Genomic DNA, 26,268 nt, shown 5'->3' with positions numbered 1-26,268 from the left:
AAATTAATACTATAAAATGGCAACAGCATTTATTCCTGTGCAATATCACAATCAACATAAAATTCTTTTTTTTTTTTTTTTTTTTTTGGTTTTTCCAGACAGGGTTTCTCTGTATAGCCCTGGCTGTCCGCCTGCCTCTGCCTCCCGAGTGCTGGGATCAAAGGTGTGATGCCTGGCTGGAACAAGATTTTTTAATATCCTGTCTGTCTTTACAATTCTTTAGCCAGTTCAGCTTATGCAAAGAAATAACCCAGAAGAAATACTCACAATATTATATTCATCGTTTTACATACTATGTTTTTATTTGTATTTTACCTTATACATTCAGAGTATGCAGTTTGTTTCCAAGGAACAATACATGATAAACAGTGTTTTAGAAAGAATGCTAAGAAATTGGATTCCATTGGTGTGTGATCCTCAGTTGGGTGCTCTGTTCAGTTTATTCATCATTCCCATGTCCCCTGAGATCTTATTACAACCACCTGGGTTTTGTGGGGTTTTTTTGTTTTGTTTTTTGTTTTGTTTTTTAGTATAGAATAGAGTTTATTCAGGGCTTGGGGATGGGAGTCAAGAGGGTAGTAGAACCAGAGAAAGGAAGAGTGGGGGGAAGGAGGAGGAAGATGAGGAGGAGGACGAGGAGGAGGAGGAGAGGCAGCCATGAGCGTGGGGAGAGAGGGAGAAAGAGAAAGCAAGAGAGCAGGAGAGGAGCAAGAGCAGCCGCCTGTTTGTAACATTCTCTTCCTTTCCCTAGGTCCACATTCCTCCCCTTCTAAGAAGTTCTTTATTCTTTCTCTTTCCTCATCCCTCTTTACACAAAAGTAGCTGTCTTTATAAGGTTTTGAACATGTTATTTTATGAGGAAAGAGTATTAAAATGGAAAGAAATCTTATCTCTTTAAGATATGAATGTATATGGCAGCAATAAACTATAGCAAAGTAAAACCATGAGCTGAGCATGGAGCACTTAGATGATTCTCACCTGTGGAGAATGAAGAGCAAGGAAGCAATAGTTATCCACCCAGTGAATGAATGGCCACCCCATCCTCTGAAGGTAGCTTACTTCCCTTCTCTCATTCTGGTCCCCAGACATATAATACAGTATCTCAACAGGATGCATGAAGATGCCAAAACATGGTGCTTGACAGAAGATGCACTGTTTGTGTAAATAAAGTCATTTTCATTGGAAAACTGTTTTAATAAAGCCAAACCTAAAGTCAAACTCTTAATATTCCAACATTAACATGATAAAAGTGTGCTTTTCCAGTGTCCCTGATATTTTTGTGGTAGATAACCGGAACACCTCTAAATAATGACAAATTTCTCCATGTTTTGGGTTTGCCCCTACTCTGGACTCACTCTCTAATGTCATATTCTCATTTTTCCTCTGGAAAATAATTCCTCATCTATCCTAGCTGGGCGAGTAACCCTTTGATGTCCTTGTAGCATCCTAGGCTTACCTCATTAAAGCATCGAGCAAAGTAACTGTCTATATGTCTGCTGAACATGGAGACAGTGGGGCCATAGTTCCTGGAGAGCAGGAAAACTAAGCTGTACTCACTGGTTCATGGCTGAAGCTGAGGACAGTGCTTGGCACCAAGCAGATTCTCAGAAGTGCCAGCATCAACCTCTAGTGGCACATCAGCCAGTGCCATGACTGGATGCCAGTGTTTGTACTGCTCCCCAAACATTATTACACCATGCTGCATGGAAGTCAGACACTGACTACCTACTATATGCCCAACATGTACTCAGGGCCTAGTCAATTCTATTTCTCTAAAACCCTACAAATCAAAAAATTAGCCTCGCCGGGCAGTGGTAGTACATGTCTTCAATACCAGCACTTAGGAGGCAAAGGCAGGAGATCTCTGAGTTTGAGGCCAGCCTGATTTACAATAAAATGAATTTGTGAATTATCTGAAGAACATAGAGACAAGAGTTAAGCTTACTTGCTCTGCAGTCTGATGACTGTTCAGTACAATTCTGCCGCCTACTAACTAGGTGATTGTGGGCAATCCATCTCCTCTGTGCTAGTTTATAAAGTGGAGGTAATAGTGGTAGCTATAGAATTGCTGTGAGGGAAATTGGCATATATATGAAGAACTTCAAATCAACTTATTAGTTCTAGAGTCAAGTACTGATAGTAATGCTGACAACTAGACTATGTATCATATACACTACCTGCTTTAGTTTGCCATCTGTTGGTATAATAAAACACTGACCAAAACTAACATGGGGAAGAAAAGAATCTACCTAAGCTTACAGGTTATATAAGGCAAGGCAAGAACTAAAGGCAGGACAATGGAGGCAGGACCTGAAGCAGAGACCATGGAAGAATGCTGGTTACTGGCTTGCTCTCATCAGCTACCTTCCTTATACATCCTAGGACTACCTGCCCAGGGTGACACTGCTAACAGAGGTCTGCAGGGGGATGGAGGGAAAGAGAGAGAAAGACAGATGGCAGAGAACTTGACTTTAATTTTCTACAGTACTGCAGAGTTTAAAGTCTTTTAGAACAACTATAGAAGACCCAAAGATAGATCCTTGAGTCCTTGCTCATTTAAAAAATATTTGAGAGTTCAAATTGATTTCAATGTTCCTACTCTTTAAGGACTTTGGAAAGCACTGAAAACTATGTGATATATATCATTAAGGTTATAAGCTGAGAAGTACCTCCAAAGCAAGCAGGAGCTGCATCTGTTCTGGTGTCTCTTGACATAAAGGTATGCTTTGATCTCCTTCCTACAGTCAGCTCTGGCATCCATATCACACCCACCAGTAGGAAATAATGTTTTCCTGTATACGTATTCCCTGACTGGCCATGGAGAAGGTAGAACAGTTGCTATGGATATTTGGAAAGATAAGAAGACTAAATGTCTTAAGATAAAGGGGGGGGGCATGAAATCAAGTGTATAAATAAAAGAAAAATCTGGGAAGGATACTGAGGAAAGTCTGAAAAGAGAAAGTTGGAAGAGCAGCCATAGATGTGTTTGCTGATAAGTCTTTCTATACGAGGACCAGCCACAGCCTTAAGAAAACCATAAGATTTATAATGCTAGCCCACACACCTACCATGAGGTGCTTGATTGCTTGACGCTTTACAGCATGGTTGGGAGGAGGTATAAACACTGAGCATGCTGCACACTGGAGTGGCTCTGGGCTGCCCTGACTGTGAGGATGAACATGTAGGCCTAACTGTGGTTGTAAATGTTGGCATTGTTGGGCAGGCCCCAATGTGTGTTTGAATCTAGATGTTATGATCAGTCTATTCTTTATTTCTGCAGTTTTTGTTTTTACCATTCATTCATATCCCGTCTTTTTGCTTGTTCTCCAAGCTTGTGTTGTCTTTCCTCACTGTGTCACTGTACTTCTGGAGTTCAGGAAGTGCACTCTGCTTTCTCTGTACTCTTGGTCATCCTGTGTACTACACCACAGCTTCAGCATTAGCGATCCCTCCTCCTGAAGTCAGCTACACAGATCTCCTTAGGTGTCCTGTTGCTGCCTCATAATTAATGTGTACATAATTGAATTCATTAGCCTTCCCTCAGACATCTGCTATCGACCATATGCCCAAACTTGGCTAACTGACATTAATGAGCCTTCCATGCCAGCATCGTTGGTATTTCTAGGAGTGTAAACAGAGTTTCAGCCAGAAGATGCCTCTTCACAATGTTGTTGGTTTGTTTGTTGTTTTTAAGATTTATTTTATTTTACGTGGATGAGTGTTTTGTCTGTAGGTATATGCCCTATTTTGTGCCTGGTACCTGCAGAGGCCAGAAGAGGGTGTCAGATCCCCCGGCACTAGAGTTATGGATGGTTGTGAGCCACCAAATAGGTTTTGGGAAGTGAACATGGTTCCTCTGCAAGAGTAACAAGTGTTCTGAACTGCTGAGCCAACTGAGCCAATTCTCTAGCCCCATGATGTTGTTTTTAATAAAAAAAGATATGGAGCAAATCTAAGTTCTATACTTAATTTCATTAATGTGTACTTCATAGTTTTATGTTCATTAAAACCAGAGTATGCATTTGTCTGTATTTTAGATGCATACTACACCACAGTGAGTGTGCAGATACTTGATTAGTACTAGGTCATGGAGTTGTGGAGGACTTTATTTAATTTTCTTCACTTACCTGTATGTTCTAGAGTTGTGTGGTAAGCATAAATAACTTTGGTAATTTGCACGTGCTGACAGACCACTTCTTTTTGCCACGCGGAGGTCTTGTTGTCCAGGGTCTTGCTCACCCAGCTGTTGCTGTTCCTTGTATCTGAGTAGTTCTCTGATCACAACTCTCCATTGCTCAGCTGCCAGGGTCATGTTTAAAAGTCACAGCCGGTACAGTTCTTCCTTTGCTTAACCTTTCTAGTTTAGTTGCGTCACCAGAACCATCATGAGGGAACATGAATGTTTGTCCTTGCTATCCAGACTTTCAGCTACCTGGACTTTAACGAAGACTTCATACATTCCAATCTTTTATTTTTTTTCTTATTTTATTTATTTTCTATTATATATCTTCTTTATATACATTTCAAATGCTATCCCGAAAGTTCCCTATACCCTCCCCCCACCCTGCTCCCCTACCCACCCACTCCCACTTCTTGGCCCTGGCATTCCCCTGTACTAGGGCATATAAAGTTTGTAATACCAAGGGGCCTCTCTTCCCAGTGATGGCCGACTAGGTCATCTTCTGCTACATATATAGCTAGAGACACGAGCTCTGGGGGTACTGGTTAGTTCATATTGTTGTTCCACCTATAGGGTTGCAGACCCCTTCAGCTTCATACATTCCAATCTTAACAAATTGGTTTTTCTCTCCTATGGCACTTGAATTGAAGTTTTATCTCAAAGCTTTGCACATGTTTAGCAAGCCTGGTAGAATTGAGCTGCACCCCCACGCATTAGGTCAGTTTTTACCACAGAGAGTTGGGCCAGATTTAGAGCAGGCTGGAGGACAGTGAGCAGAGGAAGGGACAGGGAGGAAGTTGTTGCCCTTGCGATCTGCCTCCACACTGCACTGACTGTGCCCTTACTGGGTGATTACGGGTCGCATGCTTGCTTACTTGCTTTCTTCTTCCTCCTCTATTCTGTGGACAACTTCTTGGTTTTCTTTAGAATTTAGTAGGAACAAATATCCAGATAATGAAACTCTATGCATTTTCATGTCAGTTCTTTTAACAGCAGATCTTGTCAAGAGTGTATTTATTGAAGCATGTCATGCTAGTAGTTCCAGAATGTAATTATACTTGCAAATTTTTCATGCTTTCAGGGAGTTGTAGTGTATTCCAGATGGTCGGATAGCAAAACATAGATGTTTTGTACTGTCTTCTCATTTATGATTAAGAATCTGATGTTACTTACTACTTACGCTACCTTTGTTGTTTTAGTAAACTTAAACCTGAGAAGAATTTAAACATGTGTTTTAAGCTCTTCTGTAGTCTGTCAGTGTTTAACAAGAGTCTTTCATAATCAATTCCTCGCCCCTGTTCCTTGTTTAATTGTGTCAATTTAAGTGCCATTCAGATAAGCCAATTGAGTACTAAGGAACGGTCCATTATAAATGGTATCCTAAATTTATCCTTGCCAAATATTCATTTTAATGTGTTTTAGACTTAAAATTAGATGGTAAACCTTCTTGAAAAAAACTTAAGTGAAATCAAAAAAGATTGATTTTTTCCAAACTATTGTGTTTTTTGACCTTTTCCAAGTACTAATATAGCCTTAGATTTAAAATTAGTGAAAAGCATGCTTTTAAATTTCACAGTAATAGTAGTGATGGTTTTTCCTTGGCCATTCACACTTTGTTTTCTACCCATCTGGTCTTCCACCTGCTCTCATTTGAAAGTTAGCTTACCAAAGATCTCTAACTTTTGAGCTCAGAACAGAACAAAGTTAATGAATTACAGAGGCCCAGATCTAGAACTCATGGCCTCCTAGACTATTATTTCCCTTTTTTGGGTTTTTATTACTGTTAATTATCAACGTGTGAACACACACATGAGGGAAGATGTTGGATGCCTTAGAAGCTAGAGTTACAGATGGCTGTCAGCTACCTAGTATGGGACTCTGGGAACCCCACTTGAGTCTCTGAACAAGTAATACATGCTCTTAACTGTGAGCCATCTCTGTAGGCCTTGCCTTCGCTAATACAGTGGTTCAACGTAACCATTGTGTGCATGTGAGTGTGTGTGTACGTGTGTGTGTGTGTGTGTGTGTAGAAAATTTTATATAATTCAGTTCACTTAGCTTATACAACAAATGTCTTGGGTAAGGTTTTAACAAGAAATGTATTGGGAAATATTAAAAACACAATGGAAAAATTTAATTCTTGTTTTAATTGTGTGTTTTTATTTTTTAAAGTTTTTAAACACTTATTGTAATTTTATATGTATGAATATTTGCCTGAATTTATGTGTACCATGTGCATGTAGAAGCCAGAAGAGAGTGTTTAAATCCTTTTGATCTAGAACTATGGATGGCTTTGAGCCACCATGTGAGTGCTGAGACTTGATCCTGAGTCCTCTGTAAAGGTGTCAACTGCTCTTAACTGCTGAGGCATCTCTCTAGCCCGTCTTGGGTATGTTTTAGAAAGTTCTGCTCATTTACTTGCCTTGCATATATGAAATTTTGATTTTTATACGAAAGGTAAGCTAAGCTGAGTGTCATTTTGAGTAACTTATTTATCCTAGGATCCCACTGAAGGAAATGCCTTTACACCTACAAGATGGCATTTGGAGAATTTTATTTTGGTAATAAAAGTTGAGATGTCATTATGTATGACTTTTTAAAGCCATTCTACTAAGATGTTTCTGTAGATGACACAACTTAGTAGAAAAATATAGCTCTGGTTTGTAGGAAGATATGTTTGCATGATACTTGAGAAGGAATGTTAGTTTTAATACACCATAGTATGTTTTTTCTGGTTAACTGAAGTAGATTTTTTTTTTCCTTTGTAGAACTGCAGTTACTACCTTCAACCTAAATAGTGAATTGGAAAGAATCATTACCATGAGTTTAGGGGAGTTTGCTTGTCCAGCTGGAATACTGCATTTAAAAGCCCAATGTTGAAGCATTTAGAAAATTGGTGTTTTACAGGAGAGGAAATAGTTTCCGTAGCTCTCATCCACTTGCTCAACTGAACTCTTGTGGGTATCTTGTTAATGAATGATAGCTTCCTTTTGTAGGAAAGTTCCTGCTAAAAGTGTAAAACACACATACAGAAAATATTCAACACTCTACAGATCAATACAGATTATTTTATTCAAGATATTTACTAGGAAGGAAAATGGTACCTCTGAGGTTTTAGACAGACTCTTGGATTGGATCCATGATTGGATAAAAGAGGAGTAGAAAGGGTTGAGAAGAGTAGGCTTCAGTGAACCTTTTCTGTAAATGACCAGATGGTAAAGATACAGATACTGCTGACCATGCAGCAGCGACTCAAGCACAGCTGGTGGAAGACAAAATTAGCCAAGAGCCAGTAGCAGATGAAAATGACTGTATCGCAGCACACTTAGCTTCCAGCATTAAAACTGAGCCTTGGTTCAGTGTGTGTGTGTGTGTGTGTGTGTGTGTGTGTGTGTGTGTGCATGCACGCGTCTATATATGTGTGTGTGTGTGCGCGCGCATGCTCATGAAACACTCATCTTTATCTCTCCAGTCATTTACAAAAGTATGAGTCATTGATGATCCCTGCTCAGCCTAGGGACAATAGTCCAGTTGTTTGTGACCCTGGTAGAGATTAGGACCCTGACAATGGAGAATGGACAGCACTGGTGCTTACCTGTGCCATGTTGATTTCAGACATGCCAAGGGAAAAGTTGCCCAGCTAACTGCAGATTGTAAGTCTTGGTAATCCTTTAAACGTTAAATCCTCTGTTGTTTGATTCTTTTGATTGATTTCCAATTTTAGTTGTTTTCTTCTCTGGTTCCTTTCATCTTTTTTGCTTTTGTCTTTAGATTTTTATGAGCAAAACTTTAAAAATCTGCTTTTGACCCTATAGATGGAACAACATTATGAACTAACCAGTATCCCCAGAGCTCATGTCTCTAGCTGCATATGTAGCAGAAGATGGCCTAGTCGGCCATCAGTGGAAAGAGAGGCCCATTGGTAGTGCAAACTTTATCTGCCCCAGTACAGGGGAACACCAGGGCCAAGAAATGGGAGTGGGTGGGTAGGGGAGTGAGGGGGAGGGTATGGGGGACTTTTGGGATAGCATTGGAAATGTAAATGAAGAAAATACCTAATTAAAAAGAAAAGAAAAGAAAGAGGAAAATAAGAAACTGAATTTATGAATGCTTGTTTATAAAAACTAAAGTGTTAGATATTTCTAAAAAAAAATCTGCTTTTGCTTAAAATGAGAATTAAGGCAATAATATCTTCTTCCCTTGTTAATTTTTAACATGTGTTGTAATTTCTATTTTTGTTATCATTTTTCATTATCATTTTAATTTTTTCAAATTCTGTTTTTGTTTATTATTTAAAATGTGTTAATTTTAAACATTTGAAGCTTTGGATTTTTTTTCTAGATGTTACATTCTGCCTTTTAATTTATTTCAGTTGTATTTACCATATTCCAATTAGTTTAATTCCTTTAAACTTACTTTACCTGCTCAGTATGTAGTCCTTACTGGTGAAATGTCTATATGTACCTGAAAGTAGTTGTCTGTGAGTCAGTCAGGTGGAAGGAAGGGGTGGATGTCAGCCAGAATGCCTAAGTTGTTTCTGTTTTGTTCCTGAGGCATCTGTTCTTCTGTCAGTTGCTGAGAGAAGAACTTAAAATCCTCCAATTACAGGCCAGCAGGATGGAGCTCAGCAGGCTGAGGTTCTTGTTTGCAAAGGCCTACATATCTGAGTTCAGGGCCCTGTCTCATGCAGGTGCAAGAGAGACCAGCTCCTGAAAGTTATTTTCTCTTCTCCACACGTGCACTTTGGCAAGCAAGCACCTGCTCTTACACACGCATGCACACTCAGTGGGGGAGTGGCAGGGGCAGAAAACTTTGAAAAAAAAAAAAAAGAAAATATTCCGTTATCCTGGTATATTTCTTTTTCTTCATCTATTTAGTTCACTTTTGATATATTTTTAAGCTCTGCCATTACAGGCTACATTGAAAGGAAGCCTTGAGTGGTAGGTATGTGAATTCAGGATGTGAGTTCTTTGTAGAAAACTGCTAAGGCGTGACTGAGCGCTGGTTAGGAATGTGACATTGTGAGGCAGGCAGACTGAGCACACAGGTCAGACCTGCGGTTGAAGTGCTTCAGAATTGGACTGCTAACAGAATGGAATGCAGTGAACATGATGCCTGTCTGATATAGCAGACATAGTAGGAGACAGGTATTCTGACATCTGTGGTGGCTTGTGTAAGCTCAGTCCAGGGAGTGGCAGCATTAGTAGGTGTGTCACTGTGGATGTGGGCTTAAGATTCTCACCCTAACTGCTTGGAAGTCAGTCTTCCACTAGCAGCCTTCAATGAAGATGTAGAACTCTCAGCTCTGCCTGCAGCAGGACTGTCTAGATACTTCCATGTTCCTGCCTTGATGATACTGGACTGAACCTGTGAACCTGTAAGCCAGCCCCAATTAAATGTTGCCCTTGCCTTGGTCATGGCATCTGCTCACAGCAGTAAACCCTAACTAAGACAACGTCTACCTGCCTATAACTGCAACATTCAAGAGGATGAGGCAGAAATCAGCTGTAAGTTCAAGGCCAAAGACACATGGAGATGGTAAGAGAATGGCAGTGACTTTACGTCTACCTGCCTATAACTGCAACATTCAAGAGGATGAGGCAGAAATCAGCTGTAAGTTCAAGGCCAAAGATACATGGAGATGGTAAGAGAATGGCAGTGACTTTACGTCTACCTGCCTATAACTGCAACATTAAAGAGGATGAGGCAGAAATCAGCTGTAAGTTCAAGGCCAAAGATACATGGAGATGGTAAGAGAATGGTAGTGACTTTGAGTGACAGAGATGAGGATTTTCTTTTTGGCTCATTAAATATTTATTTATTTATTTATTCTAAATTTTTGAGACAGGGTTAATTGTAGGCTAGACTAGCCTCAGATTCATCAGGCAATTGGGGCTGGCCTTGAACTTCTGGGGAGGCTGCCTCTATCTCTCAAATGTGTGAATTACAAGTATGTGCCACCACACTCAGTTGTACTGAGCTGAGGATGAAACCCGGGCATCCTGCATGTTAGGCTAACAGTCGACTAACCGAGCTGTATCCTCAGTTCCCAGGATATTGCCTGGATATTCAAATGTAGGCATTATATAACTAATAAGTTCATGATTGATGGAAGAGGATTAGAATTACTGAAATAATTTTGGAGTTAGATTTTTTTATAGGATCAGTAGAGCACTTGCCCAGTGTCTATGAGGACATGAGTTCTCAGTATAAAATATAAAAGAGTAAAAAATAGCTGTTATATGTGGTCTCAGCTGAAATGTCCCTTTTACTTATAAACTTTGTTTAGTCACCCAGTCTAAAGTTAAAGGGTAATAGAGGCATTGCCTCTCTTGTTCGTGGCTACATTCCCAACATTTGACACAGTGCCTACCACATACTGAGTTCTTAGATATCTGATGATTAGAATACTGTTACCAAAAGAAAAGATGTATGCTTAGTAAATTAAATATATAATTTACTTTTAAAATTCCTAGCTAATAGCAGCCATGTATTTTGTTAAAATTGCAGGACAGGCTTCATTCTATTCTTCCTCTTCCCATCCCCAGGGACTTTGCATGTTGCTGTGTAGAACAGACAGTTAAGTGTGGCCATATGGTAACACACCTTGTTACAGGACTGGAACTTTTCACTCCATAGAGATGGAGTTAATTACCGAAGCCTCTAAGTATATTCAGTGATCACACCTCCACATCAAAAGGTAATTTGTAATTTTGATATATGAAAAGTGAAATAGGAATACCTAGATAGAAATAATTTTATGCCTTAATGAGTATTTGCTACCTTTAGGTACAAAGAGGGGCTTTGAGTGCAAAAGTGGCTTTGTCAATTAACAATATGGTATAACAGATGCAAGCTGCTTAAAGAAAAAAATCAACACTATAAACACACATCTGACAAATATCTGCTAAACTTAACTAGTCAATAATGGATTTAATCTTGGTTTTGTTCTAGCATTTAATAAAATTTCTTCTAGCCTGTATTGATAATTATGATCCCTGAACAATGTTTTGTTTTTATTTTTGTTTGAGATAGGGCCTCATTATGTAACCTTGTGTAGCCTGGAACTTACTGTGTATACCTAGGTGGCCTCAACCTCATAGAGATCCTCTTCCCTCTGCCTCCCGAGTGCTGAGATGAAAGATGTGCACCACAGGGCCTGTGATAGTGCTCTAGCCTGATGTGGGTGGGCCCCTAACTTGTTAGAGCTAAATCCTTACAGTTCAGATGTTAGGGTTAGTTTTCAGTTATTTGAAGGTGGACTCAACCCCTAGGTGTTTTTGTTTTCTCTTACCTTGTTGGAAAAGGAAAGGAGTGGGGAGGACAAGGGAGGGGACAGAGATTACATTGTACAGTGAAGCTCGGAAATGGGTTTCTCTAGGTTGTAGAGACTCACCCAGCAGTTTTACTAACTTAATTGTTTTCCTTCCTCTCTGTGTTCTCAGATCTAAACTATCCACGTGGAAGCTTATGGATTAGTGGAGGAAGGTAGCAGTAGATACAGTCACCCAGCAAATCTGTGCATTTAAGGTGTGACTAAGAAAAGAAAGTCTGAGGAGCATGCTCCCAGCAGAGGCTATGTCAGGATGGAGTGAGGAGAGAGACTGGGGAGGACAGGTGACTAAAGCAGAGGATGCTATGAGGAAGTGAACTGGGAGTGAGGCTGGGACCCCATGGAAGGGAATGGGCAGTAATGGAGTATCAGATCGCATGTGTGTGCACTTGAGATTTCTTTTTTGACAAACTAAATGGTTTGTTTCCATGTATGTGATGTGAGAATGGAAGATGATTTCAGTGCAATACTGTGTACATGTTGGGTTGAAGCAATTGCAGGGTATAATGATCCTTTTGAGAAGGGAGAAAAGAAGAACATGCATGTGAAAAGAGAGTGGAAGAATTTGATGAAAACTTAGTTTTAAACCAAGGCTTTAAATTAATATTATTATTTTTTTAAAGCCAGAAGAGATTAGGGATAAAGATGCCTCTAAGCCTGACAACTTGAGTTCTATCTCTGGGATCTACATGGTAGGAGAGAAATATGTGAGCTGTGGCATGCACACATGCCCCCCCCCCCACACACAATAAATAAATGTAAAACAATTAAGGCAGAGGAACACAGATGTGGAACTTAGTGGAGCATAAAAATAGGAGGACTAGTCTTTTGAGACCAATCTCTAGGCTGAATGTGCTTACATTATATCTAGAATTAATAATGCTGGAATTTACTAGTCTGAAGCTTTCTGTATTTTTTCACATAAATGTTAGAGTGGTTGAAAAACTCATTAATCTTTTAGTCTTTGTAGTTGATATGTAGACTTTTGATGACACAATTTTGACTGTAAATTTATAATCTGTCTTTTTAAAGAGTAGATGAGAAATGGAATTCAAGATTAAAAAAAAAAAAGCCAGGTGTGGTGGCGCACGCCTTTAATCCCAGCACTTGGGAGGTAGAGGCAGGCGGATTTCTGAGTTCGAGGCCAGCCTGGTCTACAAAGTGAGTTCCAGGACAGCCAGGGCTAAACAGAGAAACCCTGTCTGGGGGTGGGGTGGGGGGGGAGTACTCTGGATTGATTCTTTGTATACATTTTAAAACCTAGAATATAAGCATCAGTATCTTCCTTGAAGCATAGTAAGAACATAAAACAAGATATGAAAGTATGTAAGTCTTCCAAAACAGAAAATACTATGGACTATTAAAATGATAAGTCAGGTGAAAACTGTGGGAGGGAGTTGGGAAATAGCTTAGTGGGTAAGAGCTGCATGGGACGATCTGAGTTTGAATCCCTAGCGCTCATGTTGGGAGAAGAAAAGAAAGCCAGCCAGGCATGGTCGCCAGTATCTGAGACCCCCAGCACTGGGGGAGCAGAGCTAGGTTCATTCTAAGGACTCACTGACTAGACTAAGAAACATGGTTAGCTTCTAGTGCAGGGAAAGATCTTTCTCAAGGCAATAAAGTAGAAAGCAGCTGACATCTCTGGCCTTCCTTCCCTGGATGTACACACCCCTCTCTCCACTCATTCACAGTCACTAACACAGACAACATACAGTAGGCACACACACAGCTCTTTATGGAAAATAAGATGGTTTATATCAGTTTTTGGAAGGTGGCTGCCAAGTAGAAGGGATAAAACTCAGTTGGTTAAGGTCTGCTTAATCATGTTTATCATGTGCTCTTTTAAGTCATTTAAAAATATTAAATGTTTCTTCTAATACTTCTTGGCTAAGTACAAATATTTGATCCAAGATTAAAAGTACAGGGTCACAAAGTAACATAGACTAGTTGGACTCTAGAATTGATACTTTTAATCCTATTCCTATACTCCCTCAGTTGTAAGAAAGGAGTCTGGGTGCCCATAGGCAGATGTTAATAGTTCGGATTCTGTTGCATTTATGGCACTATTGTGAGGCTGTACTGTAACACTAGTCTAGAATTTAATAATGCATTCTATTGTTGGAGGACAGTTTTGGGTGTTCCCACTTTTACCATTATAAAAACTAGGATGAGCATTCGTCACTTTCGTGCTGCTCATGTGCCTGAGAGAACTATTGCTGGCTCACATCGGGTCATACCACCATGCTTAGATCACATTTTAGCAGGATTCCCCTTGGAACTTTTCCTTTGTATACAGTTCGGCAGTTTGTACCAGTTCAAACATAATACAATTGTATTTTTCTAAAAATTCTCTAGATTCACTCAGATATTTTTTAATCTTGTGAAGGTTCTATGCTCCAGTGTAGGGGAATGGCATGGTCAGGAAGCAGGAGTGGGTGAGTTAGTGAACAGTGGGAAGGGGCAGGTAGGGGGTTTTCAGAGGGGAAACTAAGAAAGGGGATAACATTTGAAATTTAAATAAGGAAAATAACTAATAAAAAATCTGAAAACATGTATGAAGAAATGTTTTTGAAAGAAATTGCAAGAGTATCATAAATGAATTTTCTAATCAAAAAATTAAATAAATCTTTTAAAGAAATATGAAAAGGGAAACTAAAAAATGTCATTCTGTTGTAAAAAGTAAAAAACTTTATTTTAAAATCTTTATTACCAAGTCTCCTCTCTACAGAGGTACTACTAATAAGGCAAGTGACTACATACTATAACAAAATCAAACTTTACTTACTTCTGAATTATTATATTCTGAATATTAATATAAATGGCTTTATTTCCATTTTATTTATATCACTTTCAACTTAAGTTTAGGGAATACAACACTTTTGTCATTATTAATAGAAATAGCATCATTTCTCATGAAGAGCTTGTTTCTTCTAAGAAAAATCTGCCTTTGCATTATTTTTCCTATATCATCTTTTCTAAAATGTATTTGGCAAAAAATTAATAAGAATAGTATGGAATCATAATTTTATGCTACTGAAAACTGTTACAATTTCCACAAAGTACTAATGATTGGTTGTGGCTGCTCACTACTGAATGACAGACAGCATAGTTCGTCTAAGCTATTAGTCTGAACGCACTGGGAGTTGGTACTTACTTTTTTCATTTCTACCCTGTGTTTGTTTTCTGCTGCTGTGATAAAATGCTGTAACAAAAAGACAACTTTAGAAAGAAAGGATATAGTCTAGCTTATGGTCCAGAGTCCATCATAGCTGGAAAGGCATGATAGCCAGTAGAGAAAGTGTGCAGCAGCAGAGCAGGAAGCTGGGTGGCCATGCTTGTATTCAACACACAGGAAGCAGAGAAATAGAACAGGAAGTGAAACAAGGCTGAAAGTCTGCCCCAGTGACATACTTCCTGTAACAAGGCTCCACCTGTCTAAGGTTCTGTAACCTTTCCCAAACAGTGGGGCCAAGTGTGACCCACAAGCCAGCGGGGGACATCTCTTACTCAAATCAGCACACACCACAGCAGAAAGGAGATCCTAAGGAAAGAAAAAAATAGCTTATAATGAAAATAACCTTGAAGCTGTACTAATTTTTTACAATAATGTGAAATGCTTATATTGTAAGTTTTATTAATAACAAATGACTCTACAGTGTTTAACAGTTAATATAACTGGATAAGAGAATAATCCACTGATCTTAGAGATAAGTTTCTTTTAATTCATTACTAAAGCTTCTTTTGATAGCCATCTCATAAATCAGCTGTTGTTAATGGGAGGAAGCATTTTTGCTGCTTTCTCTAAAAGTCAGAATTCATAGTGCTAGCTGTGTGTACAGAGAGGCACTGTTTTCATCTGTGTCCCTTCCAGTCAAATTCTTGCCCAGGGCTTACTGCATATCACAGCTGCTTAAATTTTTCATTTAGCCAATAATTTCACTTACTAGCTGTTTTGTTTGTTCATTTCTTTGTTTTTTGCAAGACAGGGTTTCTCTGTGTAGCCCTGGCTGTCCTGGAACTCATTCTGTAGACCAGGCCACCCTCGAACTCAAGAGATCCGCCCGCCTCTGCCTCCCAAGTGCTGGGTTTAAAGGTATGCACCACAACCGCCCAGCTTACTGGCTGTTTTTAAAAGAGTGTCAGAAATGTGGGTTTTAAAATTGTCAAAGCTAAGATGTTTAAGACACAGGAAAAGAATTTTAAATGTTCTAAAATAAAGTAACAGTCATACTTAAAGCTAGAAGTAGCATTCAATACTTAATCCAGGAAACATGGTCATTTGAGCAGGTATTGAGTATTGGTCCCTTTCTAAATCACAGTTAAGATAACATCAGCAAAAATAAAATCAATGAGGAGTTTTTAAAGTCAAAATTAGAGAAAGAGGAAAATGTAAGCAACTATCACAAAGTTTTTAAGATAGGAAACAGCCTGAATACCAATAACAATCATGTGAAACCTAAGAAAAAGCAGTTTTAAGAGGAAAAAAAGAAGAACTAGTTAAATCTGTACTGGTTATTCTTCAGAGGGCTTTTTACTCTGAAGGGTGGGGACAAGGGCTGGCTGTTAGGGCAGAGTGTTCTGTGGGTAGAACTTGGTATTTGGAGGTACACAGGGGCAGGACCTGTTATGCCTCAAAGGGCTTACCCCCCCCCCCTTATTATTGATAAGTAATCAGGGGCCAGAAAAGGGGGTTGATGTTATCATTAGACTGCTTCCTGCTGAATGGGGGTTTCAAAGTCCTTTAAGTGAACTTGACCTTCACTATCAGCATATAATCAGGAGTCCCAGGCCTCTGGCTCAGTATCTAGGGGTTGGTAATCCTGTAATAGCAACTGATTAAAAGTCTGATTAAAAAAAAAAATCTTTGGGTCTGTTGTTGAAGAAATCTAGGCAAGAAGTTTATGAGGCAGTCTGTGACTAGTAGGATTAAGAAAAGGGGGAGAAAAGGGGCTTAAGAAGGGAAATAGCCAATTCCATGTTAGACAGTCGAGGAGTCACTGGCCAGAGACATGGAGCTGTTTTGTACATTTTTGGAGATCCATCTGGAATTGTTGGATCTTTTCCGTTACTGTATCTGACTAGTTGACATAGAAGGAATATTTCTCCTTAAGGAAGAAACAAAGACCACCTCTCTCTACTTTCAGTAAATCTAGTCTTTGCTGATTTTATAGCACCACACTGGCCAGTGAGTCTGTTTATCCCTGGAGTGTAAGGATGTTCTGAGCTACCTGTTGGAGATTCTGGATGCATCTGGGTGAAAACTGATGGTAAATACTAGGGAAGTAGTCAGTCCTGCTGCACCAGTGGTGACACCAGCAATGATTATACCTAAGACTACAAGAAAGGGTAGGACCTGAACCATTCATTTGTCATGTCATGCCACTATAAACCCTGTGATGGGAATCAGCAAGTGTCCTTCACTAGGTAACACTCATAATTTTGGAAAAAGAAACAGCAGGGCACAAGTCTTAGGCCATCCATCAGGTAGGCAGTGATAAACTTGAGCGCCACCAATAATCAAAGCATGTGAGTGTTCAAGCATAAGGGCTGAGGGCAGTGCTCAGAGCCAAGGTAGTGTTATAGTCTGAGGGATCCAGTGTGCCTATACAGTCAAGACAAGGGGCTAAGACAGTCTGAGAAAGCGACAAGACGGGAGAGAGAAGGGGTGGCTCAGGACACTTACAGACACGATGAGAGAATCTAGTAGTCCAATGGGTACGGCTAAATTCGTGGTCCTGAGTTTGACCTGGGAGGAACATGGAACCAGCACTCGCCAAAGCTGCCAGGCAGGGTGTCATCCGTCAGCTGGTATCAAATTAGGATCACCTAAGTTTGTCTCATGTTTTTTGCAGGACCAACATTAACAACCTCTTTAAGTTTCTGGCCACTTTGTACAGTGTTCTTCCTTTTGGTCATGGAGAAAACAGGTATAGGGGAAACCTTCAGAGAAGGAGAGATGGATAAAGGTGTTGTAAGCTAGTGAATCAGTCTTTGGCAGCCTGATAAGAGAGCAACTTCCTGACTCTGTTAGGATGGGCTGTTGGTTAGAGGTAGAGATGTCTCTTGAATGTTAAACATCCTTGTAAGTGCTACCCTGGACAGGTGTAGATAGGAAGAAGTACAAGAGGCTAGTGCAAGTTTAGATATAAATGATTTTCAGATCATTTGATTGTGCAGTGGCAGAAGCTGTCACCACAGAAAATTGAGCATGTCAATTTTGGCCTTTGAAATATACTGAGCTCAGGCTGTTTGTAATAACAGAATGAGGCTTTAATAAAATCTGAGTCCATGAACAGAGAGAGGAAGGATCACACTGCACTAGATGGATAAGCTCCAAGGTGAGTTGAGAGACCCAGGAGGGCATAGAGTAGCTGTGAGCCTTCTAGGGCAGAGCTAGGAGATAGGAGGGACAAGGTTGCAGGGCAGGGAAGTTTTGAGGCTTAGCAGGCAGTTCCTATGAGGAGGAGACAAGGAAACAGGGAGTTTGGTTCCAAAAGAAAGAGATGAGGAGCAGGGTCTTGATAACTAGAGACTTGCCTTCGTTGTGGGGTCTAGAGTGTATAGCAGGCTCCAGGACCTGAAAGAGGACATAGAGTAGACCAGGAGAGATGGATGGTTGGAGCAGGAGGAGGGAAGGGGAAACTGAAGAGATGGACTCTAGAATATGGAACCAAATATGATGGGTGGCAAAAGCCAGCAGAAACAATTTATCTGTACACACCTTAAGAGAGTCAAGTCAGTAACTTGAGTCAGTTAGAAATGTTGAGGCATGGGCATGGCTGAAAGGTAAGTATGCATACCTAAGGTAATGCTGCCTGAAGAGAGAGACCTCGGAAAGGGACTTGCACTTGGAGACTTTGCTGGGTTAGAAGGAGGGACAGGTGGTGAGAAGAGAAGCAGTAGTACACAACTTGAAGGCTAACCTCTCTGATTCGCATGTAAGGAGTAGAGCTATGGCCACAGATACATAGTTGCACGGAGGAGGTGTAACTTTAATGCCTTATTAAACAGGCATTGTTTTTAAATTCTTTTAAAAACTGAATCCAGTGACCAGAAAGCCTAGCAATAAATTCTGAGCCCTAGCTGTGAAAGCAGCCATAGAAAGCAGTGTTAGCAATGGTCACTTGTGGCCGGCAGGGGCAAAGAACGCAAAATCAAAACCACAGAACACAGAAAGCTCACACAGTCAAAGATGACCAGTCAGAAACAAAACACATAGTCACCACTATCATTCATACATTCATCTGGTTCTGACCGATTTCCAACGCCTTACAACAAAACAGATACACCAGAAAACAGAGACTGATGTGCACATAGAAAAACTTTCAAATAACCAGAACCAGGTGGGTGGACTGCTTTTCATCCTTTGCCCTGAGTGGGAGGGAAAGGTTTTTGTAATTGAATGAGAGGGGAGTTTGGCTATTGATGCTTGGCTATTGAGGGTTTGGGATGTCCTATACCTGAAAACAGAGGAATGAGGAGAGGACCAAAAAAGTGGCCCCAGTATCCAGAAGGCAGGTGACGGATGGCCCTGATTCTGTGATGACCACCCAAAGCTCCCTGTTGGAGACCAGGGTGGAGTACAGACCTACCTCAGTCATTCATGGCCAGACCTAAGAGGTCAGCTGTAGGATAATTTGGGCTTGATATTGTCATGCCACAAAGGACACAAGGACAGTCAGTGTCCCAATGTCCCTGTTCATAGTAACACGGCATGGTCAGAATGGTTTGAAAGGGTTTGGGCAGACTGGGGCAGTGGCCCTCCTGGCCACATTTGAAACAGGGACCCAGAGGCTTTGGGAGCCTAGGCAGTTGCTGAGGCCAGCTGAGAGGCCTTACCCAGAATCAAATATGTTTGGTTTTGGACTTTTTCTCCTCTCCCTTGGTATACCTTAAAGGCCACAGCTAAGGCTTCTACCTATGGAGTCAATGGTCTTTTCTCTAGATGTTTAAGTTTGGCCCAAATATCAGGGAAATTCTGGGAGAAGACATAGGTCAGAAGGAGTTGTTTTCCATCTGGGGTCTTGGGATCTAGAATGCAAGAGGGCCATTATAAGACGGTCAGGGAATTAAGGTGGGTTTTCATGTTTTTCCTGAATGACCTCTTAGATTTTATTATCATTTACTGCTTTAAGGGCAACCTTGCAGAGACTGGCCAGGGGGCAAGTTATAATTTTATCCCCATTGTAATTCCATTCAGGATCCTGGTCAGAGACTGCCTTGGCCCTGCCTGGGTGGTGGCATTAGTTTGGTAGGTCTCATCTGTGTGTGCCCTAGCCTGGTCCCAGACTCACCTGCACTCCTTGGGGAGAAGGTCGTTGGTGAGAATCATATAAACATTATGGAAGGTGAGGTTGTAAGATTAGGTAACATCTTGGAATTCTTTAATGAAGGTGGAAGAATTAAGAGTATAAGACCCCAATCTCTTTTCTGTTGAGAGAATTCACTTAGTAAGAAAGGGGTATGTACACTGACCAAGCATCCACCCCACCTCCCACAAAGGGAGAACTGTGGCCAGTTTTGGCCAGGTAAGGGGAGGTAAAGGGCATCCCATTGGTAGAATGAAGGAACTAAGGACTGCCAGTGGGCTGAAAATGGGTGCCTGAGACAGTTGACTTGTGTGGCCTATCACTAAGAAGAGAGTAAAGGAGACTAAAGAGGCCAGAGATGGAGAGAAGGGGCTGTAGGTTTAGGCCAGTAAGGGGGAGCTTTGGGGGTTGGAGTCATTACCACGATGAAAAATTGTGAAGAAATCATCTGGTCTGGACCTCATAGCTAGGAGGAGTTGGTTTTCTTGCTTGGCTTATGCCATGTGGTCACTTTTAATCAAGATGAGAGTGAAGTCATGTGGCAAAATCTACCCTTTCTAACCCTGATAAAGATGGCTATCAGTCAAGTAGCTGCTTCCATCCCAATGAGGGGACAGCAGCTACACAGTAGCAAGCCACATGTTTCCTTTAAAATTACCTATGTGTAGATTTTTAACCATCAACCTCAGTATTACTTTTTTGTGTAACTTTTTTGTTACAGATTTTACAGGGCTTTAATCATACCCAATATGCTTACAAAGATTTACCCCTTAGCAAAAGCGTCAGAGAGTTAAATCAGACCAAGGGAAGATGAGCTGAGTAGCAGTCGTCCGTCCGAATTGGGACTAGTTTGTCCCTTTATTTTGTTTTGCTCTCTTTTCTGTGTCACATAGTCAAGTGGCTTGACTAACGTGGGACAGAGATTTTGGAGGAAACCATTAAATGAGCATATTTAGGTCTAGAGGAGTGGAACTCCAGAGCCAGCTTTTAATTGAAGTGGGACAGCATAAAACAACAGTCTAATGCTACTCAGACCTAAAAGACACCTGAATCCCCATAGAACTGAATCCAGAAAGCTGAGAACAAAGAAAGCTTGGAAATAGGAAACCTTTGAGCTCTGGGTCTATACAGAGGGCACTGCAGGAGGGAACTGAAGATTCAGCAGCCAGAGAAGTGTGTGTGCCCACTGCAGCTGGACTAGTCCTTTGCTTCCCCCCCCCCCCCATGCACCACCATATGTCTGATTCCTGGCTCCCACTTTACAACAAACTTATAGATCCATCAGCAACAACTTCAAAGATAGGGCATTTACACCTTGTAAGTGTTGGAGAGAGACTATACAAAAACAAACAGGCTTGAAGGAGAGAAAAGAGAAACAGGGAATAGGGAATCTCTTTTCATTTCTTAGACCCAGAGGTTGCTAACAGTATTTGTAAAGGTCCTGAATAATATTAGGATCTAGGGTGCTGTACTGGCAGGTTTTGTGTGTCAGCTTGACACAAGTTAGAATTATCACAGAGAAAGGAGCCTCCCTTGAGGAAATGCCTCCATGAGATCCACTGTAAGGCATTTTCTCAATTAGTGATCAAGGGTAGGAGGGTCCATTGTGGGTGGTTTCATCACTGGGCTGGTGGTCCTGGGTGCCACAGAGGGACCTCTTTTTTGGGTCTCCTATCTACAAGGAATGGGTTTCTGGTTGCAGGTGGGTGGAGCCAGGTGTAATGCTAGTCTATTGTTAAACCCACCACCAGGGGTTCTTAGTAAATACCTGATTATGCTGTTCCTTTGGGCCTAGTGAAGAAACCTGTCTCAGAGAAATTCCCTTCCACTAACTCTTTCATAGTTAACCCACCTATTCCTTTGTTTGGATGAGACTCGGCTATTGTCCTAAATAATCACTATGCAGACTAGCCCTGAGCTATCCTAGCTCCGTTCTTTGTAATACCTAATTAGTTTCACTGTCTGTACTAGAAGTAAATTTGAATATTACTGAATAGGTAACATTCTCACTGAATTCCTACTGAATTCCAAGCTCATAGGCTTCAAGGATTTTCTGATGGAGGCTTACCTATGCCAAAAATCAATCTTTAAAGGCACTTATAACAAAAAAATACTGAAAGAGAGCATACACCATACTAACGCGGGAACAGGGTTTGAGTATGTGGACTATGAGAATACCAGTGTTCCAGGAGGCATAGTTTCCTTGAAACTCTTTGCCTCATGACTGCCTCCAAGCCTTTCGACCTGACAGGCAGACTTCACTGGAGTGGGCATAGCACCTGGGTTCTATGAGAAAGCAAGCTGAGCAAGCCACGGGGAAGCAAGCCAGTAAGTAGCATCCCTCCATGGCCTCTGCATCAGCTTCTGCTTCCTGACCTGCTTGAGTTCTAATCCTGACTTCCTTTGGTGCTGAACAGCAATGCAGAAGTGTAAGCTGAATAGATCCTTTCTTTCCTCCCCAACTTGCTTCTTGGTCATGATGTTTTTGCAGGAGTAGAAACCCTGACTAAGATAGGCGCCATTAGGCAGCCATTTGGGTTGATTATCTAAGGGCTATTGAGGCCACATTTGACTGCAAAAGTGAATAAATTTAAGGCCCTTCAGGTTGGGTGTCAGATATAGAGGCCGGAAACTTTCTAAAGGCATCCCAAGGGGTAATGAGCTGGTATGGAAGACATTGTTCCCATGGATGAGAGAGGGGAAGAAAAAATGTCACTTCAACCTGTAGTTGTGGCTGTTCAAGGGCTCAGGGAGGACCAGAGGAAGATACAAGCCATTTAGTGGGTCATCACCTCACTCAACAAGGGGTCGGGACTTAGCATGGCTAAGCTTAAGAGAGACTTCTGGTCTGTTAGCAGGGCTTAGTAGAGGCCAGAAGTTAAGAAGGAAACTTAGGCCTAGGGCAGGGTGGGAGGGGTGGAAAAGGTCAGGGAACAGAGTCACAAAAGCCAGGAAGGCCCAAAGGAGCTGTGGGATTTACAGGCAGCTCCAAAGTGAAGGTTGAAGAAGTGGGCAAGAAAGGACATGCTAGCCAGGCTGGGCCTGAGGCAACTGCAGGATTGCAGCTCCACGGGTTGGGGTGTGGGTCAGGTGATTAAGGCCACTGTAGCCTTTAAGACTGGCCTGCTGCACCAGGGGGTGCCAGATACCTGGTGGTCACTTCCTTGGATCTGGGAAGCATTTACACTGACTAAAGGGAAAACTTACCTAGTTACAGTGGGTGGATGGGTCCTGAGCTGTTCCAGCTGGAAGGTGAATGTGTTGTGGGTTGACTAGAGATGAGGGATAGGGGACCAATGCATCTTAGACCCAGAGGTGGAGCATAGACACCAGGAGGGCATATTTGAGTCTGAGCATCAAGTGTTATAGCTCTGAGGGAAACCAAGGAATACCACAAAGACACACCAGACAGCAAATCTCACACAAGAAATTTATTGGTAGGGGAAAACCCAGGTCTGTTCAGGTGAGAAGGAGCAGAGAACTGAGCAGAAGGTAGGGTTTATGTGGGATTTCTTTGGGGCAGATATTTCCAGGGTAGCCTGAGATCTGTGGTCTGATCTTGAAGCTCAGGGACTAGTGAAATTTTGTGTTCAAGGGATGGTGGGATTCTATGACAAGCTCAGGGGTTGATGGGATTCTGTTTTTTAGCCCTGGTCTTTGGCTTGGGTGAAGTCAGGGTGTTCTTTCATTGACCCTGGTCTTGGGGTAGGTCAGGCTCAGTGTGTTTTTCCTTTGTCCTTTCATCCTACACCAGGAGATCCAATACCCTCTTCTAACCTCCACCGGCACAAGACAACATGTGTTGCAGATATGTACATGCAAGCAAAACATTCAAATACATAAAAGAAAATTAATATACTTTTGAAAAAAGATTAAATAAAGAATTAAATCCTGTTTAAATGTTTGATACTACAGGATGCAAGGTGTCTTTGCATTTTTCAGAATTGATCAATATTTTGATACTTTTTACTTGTCAGTGCTGAGAAAGCTGCTTCACATAAATATGTAGTAGAAAATGGCAAAGCATCTTTAGGACCATTTCAGAAATTACTGGAAATTCTAACCCAATCCCAAATCAAAATTCATTTAATTATCTTTAAAAAAAAATTAAGTTGAAGGGTCTGGAAAGGAGGAGTCAACAGTCAGGAGCACTTGCTGCTCTTCCAGAAGCCTCAAGTTTGGTTCTCAATCCCATAGCAAGTCATAGCAAGTGGCTCCCATGCCTGTACCTTCAGTTCCTGAGGATCTGACACTACCTTCTGGGCTCAGTGTATACACATACACACAGACACAGACACAGACACACACACACACACACATACAGGAGGGAAGGGAGATGGAGAGGAAGAGAGAAGAGAGAGAGGATGGAGAGAGAGAAGAGATGTACACATAAAATAAAATTAATATAAGTAGCCATTTCAAATCATTTTTCTAAGAATACAATGAAAATACTGATTTGAGATTTAAATGCTGAAGAGTAACAGTTTGAAAATACTGCCTTTGTTTTTCATAATTAAACAGTTATATTCTCTAAGAGCAAAAAAAGTTTGTGTGTGCAGTCCAATATCGTGACTCATAGCATGTGCTGCCTGACATCTGAGCTGAGGTGTTTCAGACATCATTGTTAGCATGCTGCAGTGGCCAGGCACACATGGTGCGAATGTGCACAGTGCGTGCTAAGAACCAAAACTACAATGACTTGGTGAGGTGCAGTGTCAATGAACACTGCCAGAGCCATTTCAGACATGTTATGTGCTTAATTTCAAATTAGTTTCTGGTCCTTGAGTGTATAGAAACTTTTTCTGTGGTTCTCACAGTCAGTTGTATGAATATGGAGTTGCTTGCCACAGTTTATAAATTTGGAGTGTAGATAATGTGTCAACAAGTTTGGAGTCTTCCTAACTCTGCTCTGCACTCACTAACGACTGAAGCCTATTGGCTGTGGCTTCTCTTTAGTCCAGCATCCCAGCACTTAATAGGGGAAGCCTTGAAAAAGTTCCTACAGAGAAAATCTAAGCATGCGTTTTGCAGCTCCCTTCTCTGAACAACAGTCAGATCTACAATTTGAGTCTGTTTTGATCACTTTCCAGTGTCTTCACTTATTTTTATGTTTTGGCCACAGTTTATAACTCTTATCTGTGAGCAGATTAATACAGTACAAAAGAATGCATTATTATTGGAACAAGAGCTCAACTGACTTTAAATACAAAAGCATGTAAGCTTTCCCAACAAAAAATTTGAAAGTAAAATGTTTTCATAATTTCAGTACATAAGAAAATTACATAAATTGAAAGAATGAAATAATTGAAAACATGAAAAATTATGTTTTATAGGTAACAAGAACAATAAGCATGTAATGGCAGAAATGAGTTTAAAAGGCTTCTCAGTGGGTGGGTCTCTCAGAAAGTGAGCAGAATATGATTATGCATTCATTACCGTAGTGGCAAGATGTCTCAAATAACATCACTAGGTAGGTCTTTGCCTGTAAATTCGGATCTTCATCCATTGTGTTTTGAAAATATTTTCCATTTGACTTGAAAATTTGCATTTCTCTCATTTTCTAGTATTTTTGAGCTGTATTATTTCTTGAAGAATAAATGTCAATCTAACCTCCCATTTGCTTTTTTCTTCTCACTTATTTCAGTTGTTCGTGTAATTGACCTTAAATGAGGTGAGAGCAAACCGACTAGCGCCATCTCTGGACACACTGCATTACTCCCCCAGAAGCCACGCTCCAGAGCACTTTGACCTTATCAGCATTGAGGACTCATTATGAACAAAGGAGTCTCCCAGGTAGAAAAGTTTTAAAAACTTTTGTCACTGTAAACATGTGGAGGGAAAACCATTACCTGTGGAGTATTTTTTTTTTTTAATGGTAGTATGAGTTTGATCTGGGAAGCTTATTATAAAATAAGGTTATTGTAAAATAAGGAAGGGCTAGTATTCCTCAGTGGAAGTGTTGGCAAATAAGCAGTGTGTTTAGAATAAACAAGGTTAAGAGATAAAAGCAAGACTATCAGTTGCACAAACAATCTAAAGACTCTTATATATCAAGTGATACAGTTAACAGTTGCATGGTGGGCATAGACCTCAAGTAGATGATAACTGCTCTTGTAGCAGTGAAGACTGATAATGTGAGATTATGGATCCTTCAACAAACCTAAAAGAAGACAACCGCAAGAACAGAATCCCAACTTTAACAACAAAAATAATAGGAAGCAACAATTACTTTTCTTTAATTTCTCTTAACATCAATGGACTCAATTCTCCAATAAAAAGACATAGACTAATAGTCTGGCTACACAAACAGGACCCAACATTTTGTTGCTTACAGGAAACCCACCTCAGGGAAAAGGACAGACACTACCTCAGAGTGAAAGGCTGGAAAACAATTTCCAAGCACATGGTCTGAAGAAACAAGCTGGAGTAGCCATTCTAATATCGAA

General features: G+C 40.8%; 1 protein-coding gene across 6 annotated transcripts in view; it reads left to right on the top strand.

The window, feature by feature from the left end:
- The window catches only part of Ncoa1 (nuclear receptor coactivator 1), a 234,321-nt gene that overhangs the window by 97,728 nt on the left and 110,325 nt on the right, over window positions 1-26,268 (top strand). For 4 of the 6 annotated variants that reach the window (XM_029484860.1, XM_021178633.2, XM_021178636.2 and 1 more), the window contains exons 3-4: window positions 10,729-10,880; window positions 25,467-25,615. The gene's annotated coding sequence lies outside the window, so the exon portion shown is untranslated. The remainder of the gene's footprint in view (window positions 1-10,728; window positions 10,881-25,466; window positions 25,616-26,268) is intronic. The other 2 variants (XM_029484861.1, XM_029484858.1) reach the window with 1 other exon arrangement.

This window comes from Mus caroli, chromosome 12, assembly GCF_900094665.2.
Source record: "Mus caroli chromosome 12, CAROLI_EIJ_v1.1, whole genome shotgun sequence".
NCBI classification, from domain to species: Eukaryota; Metazoa; Chordata; class Mammalia; order Rodentia; family Muridae; genus Mus; species Mus caroli.
This window is presented reverse-complemented; position numbering and strand designations above follow the sequence as displayed.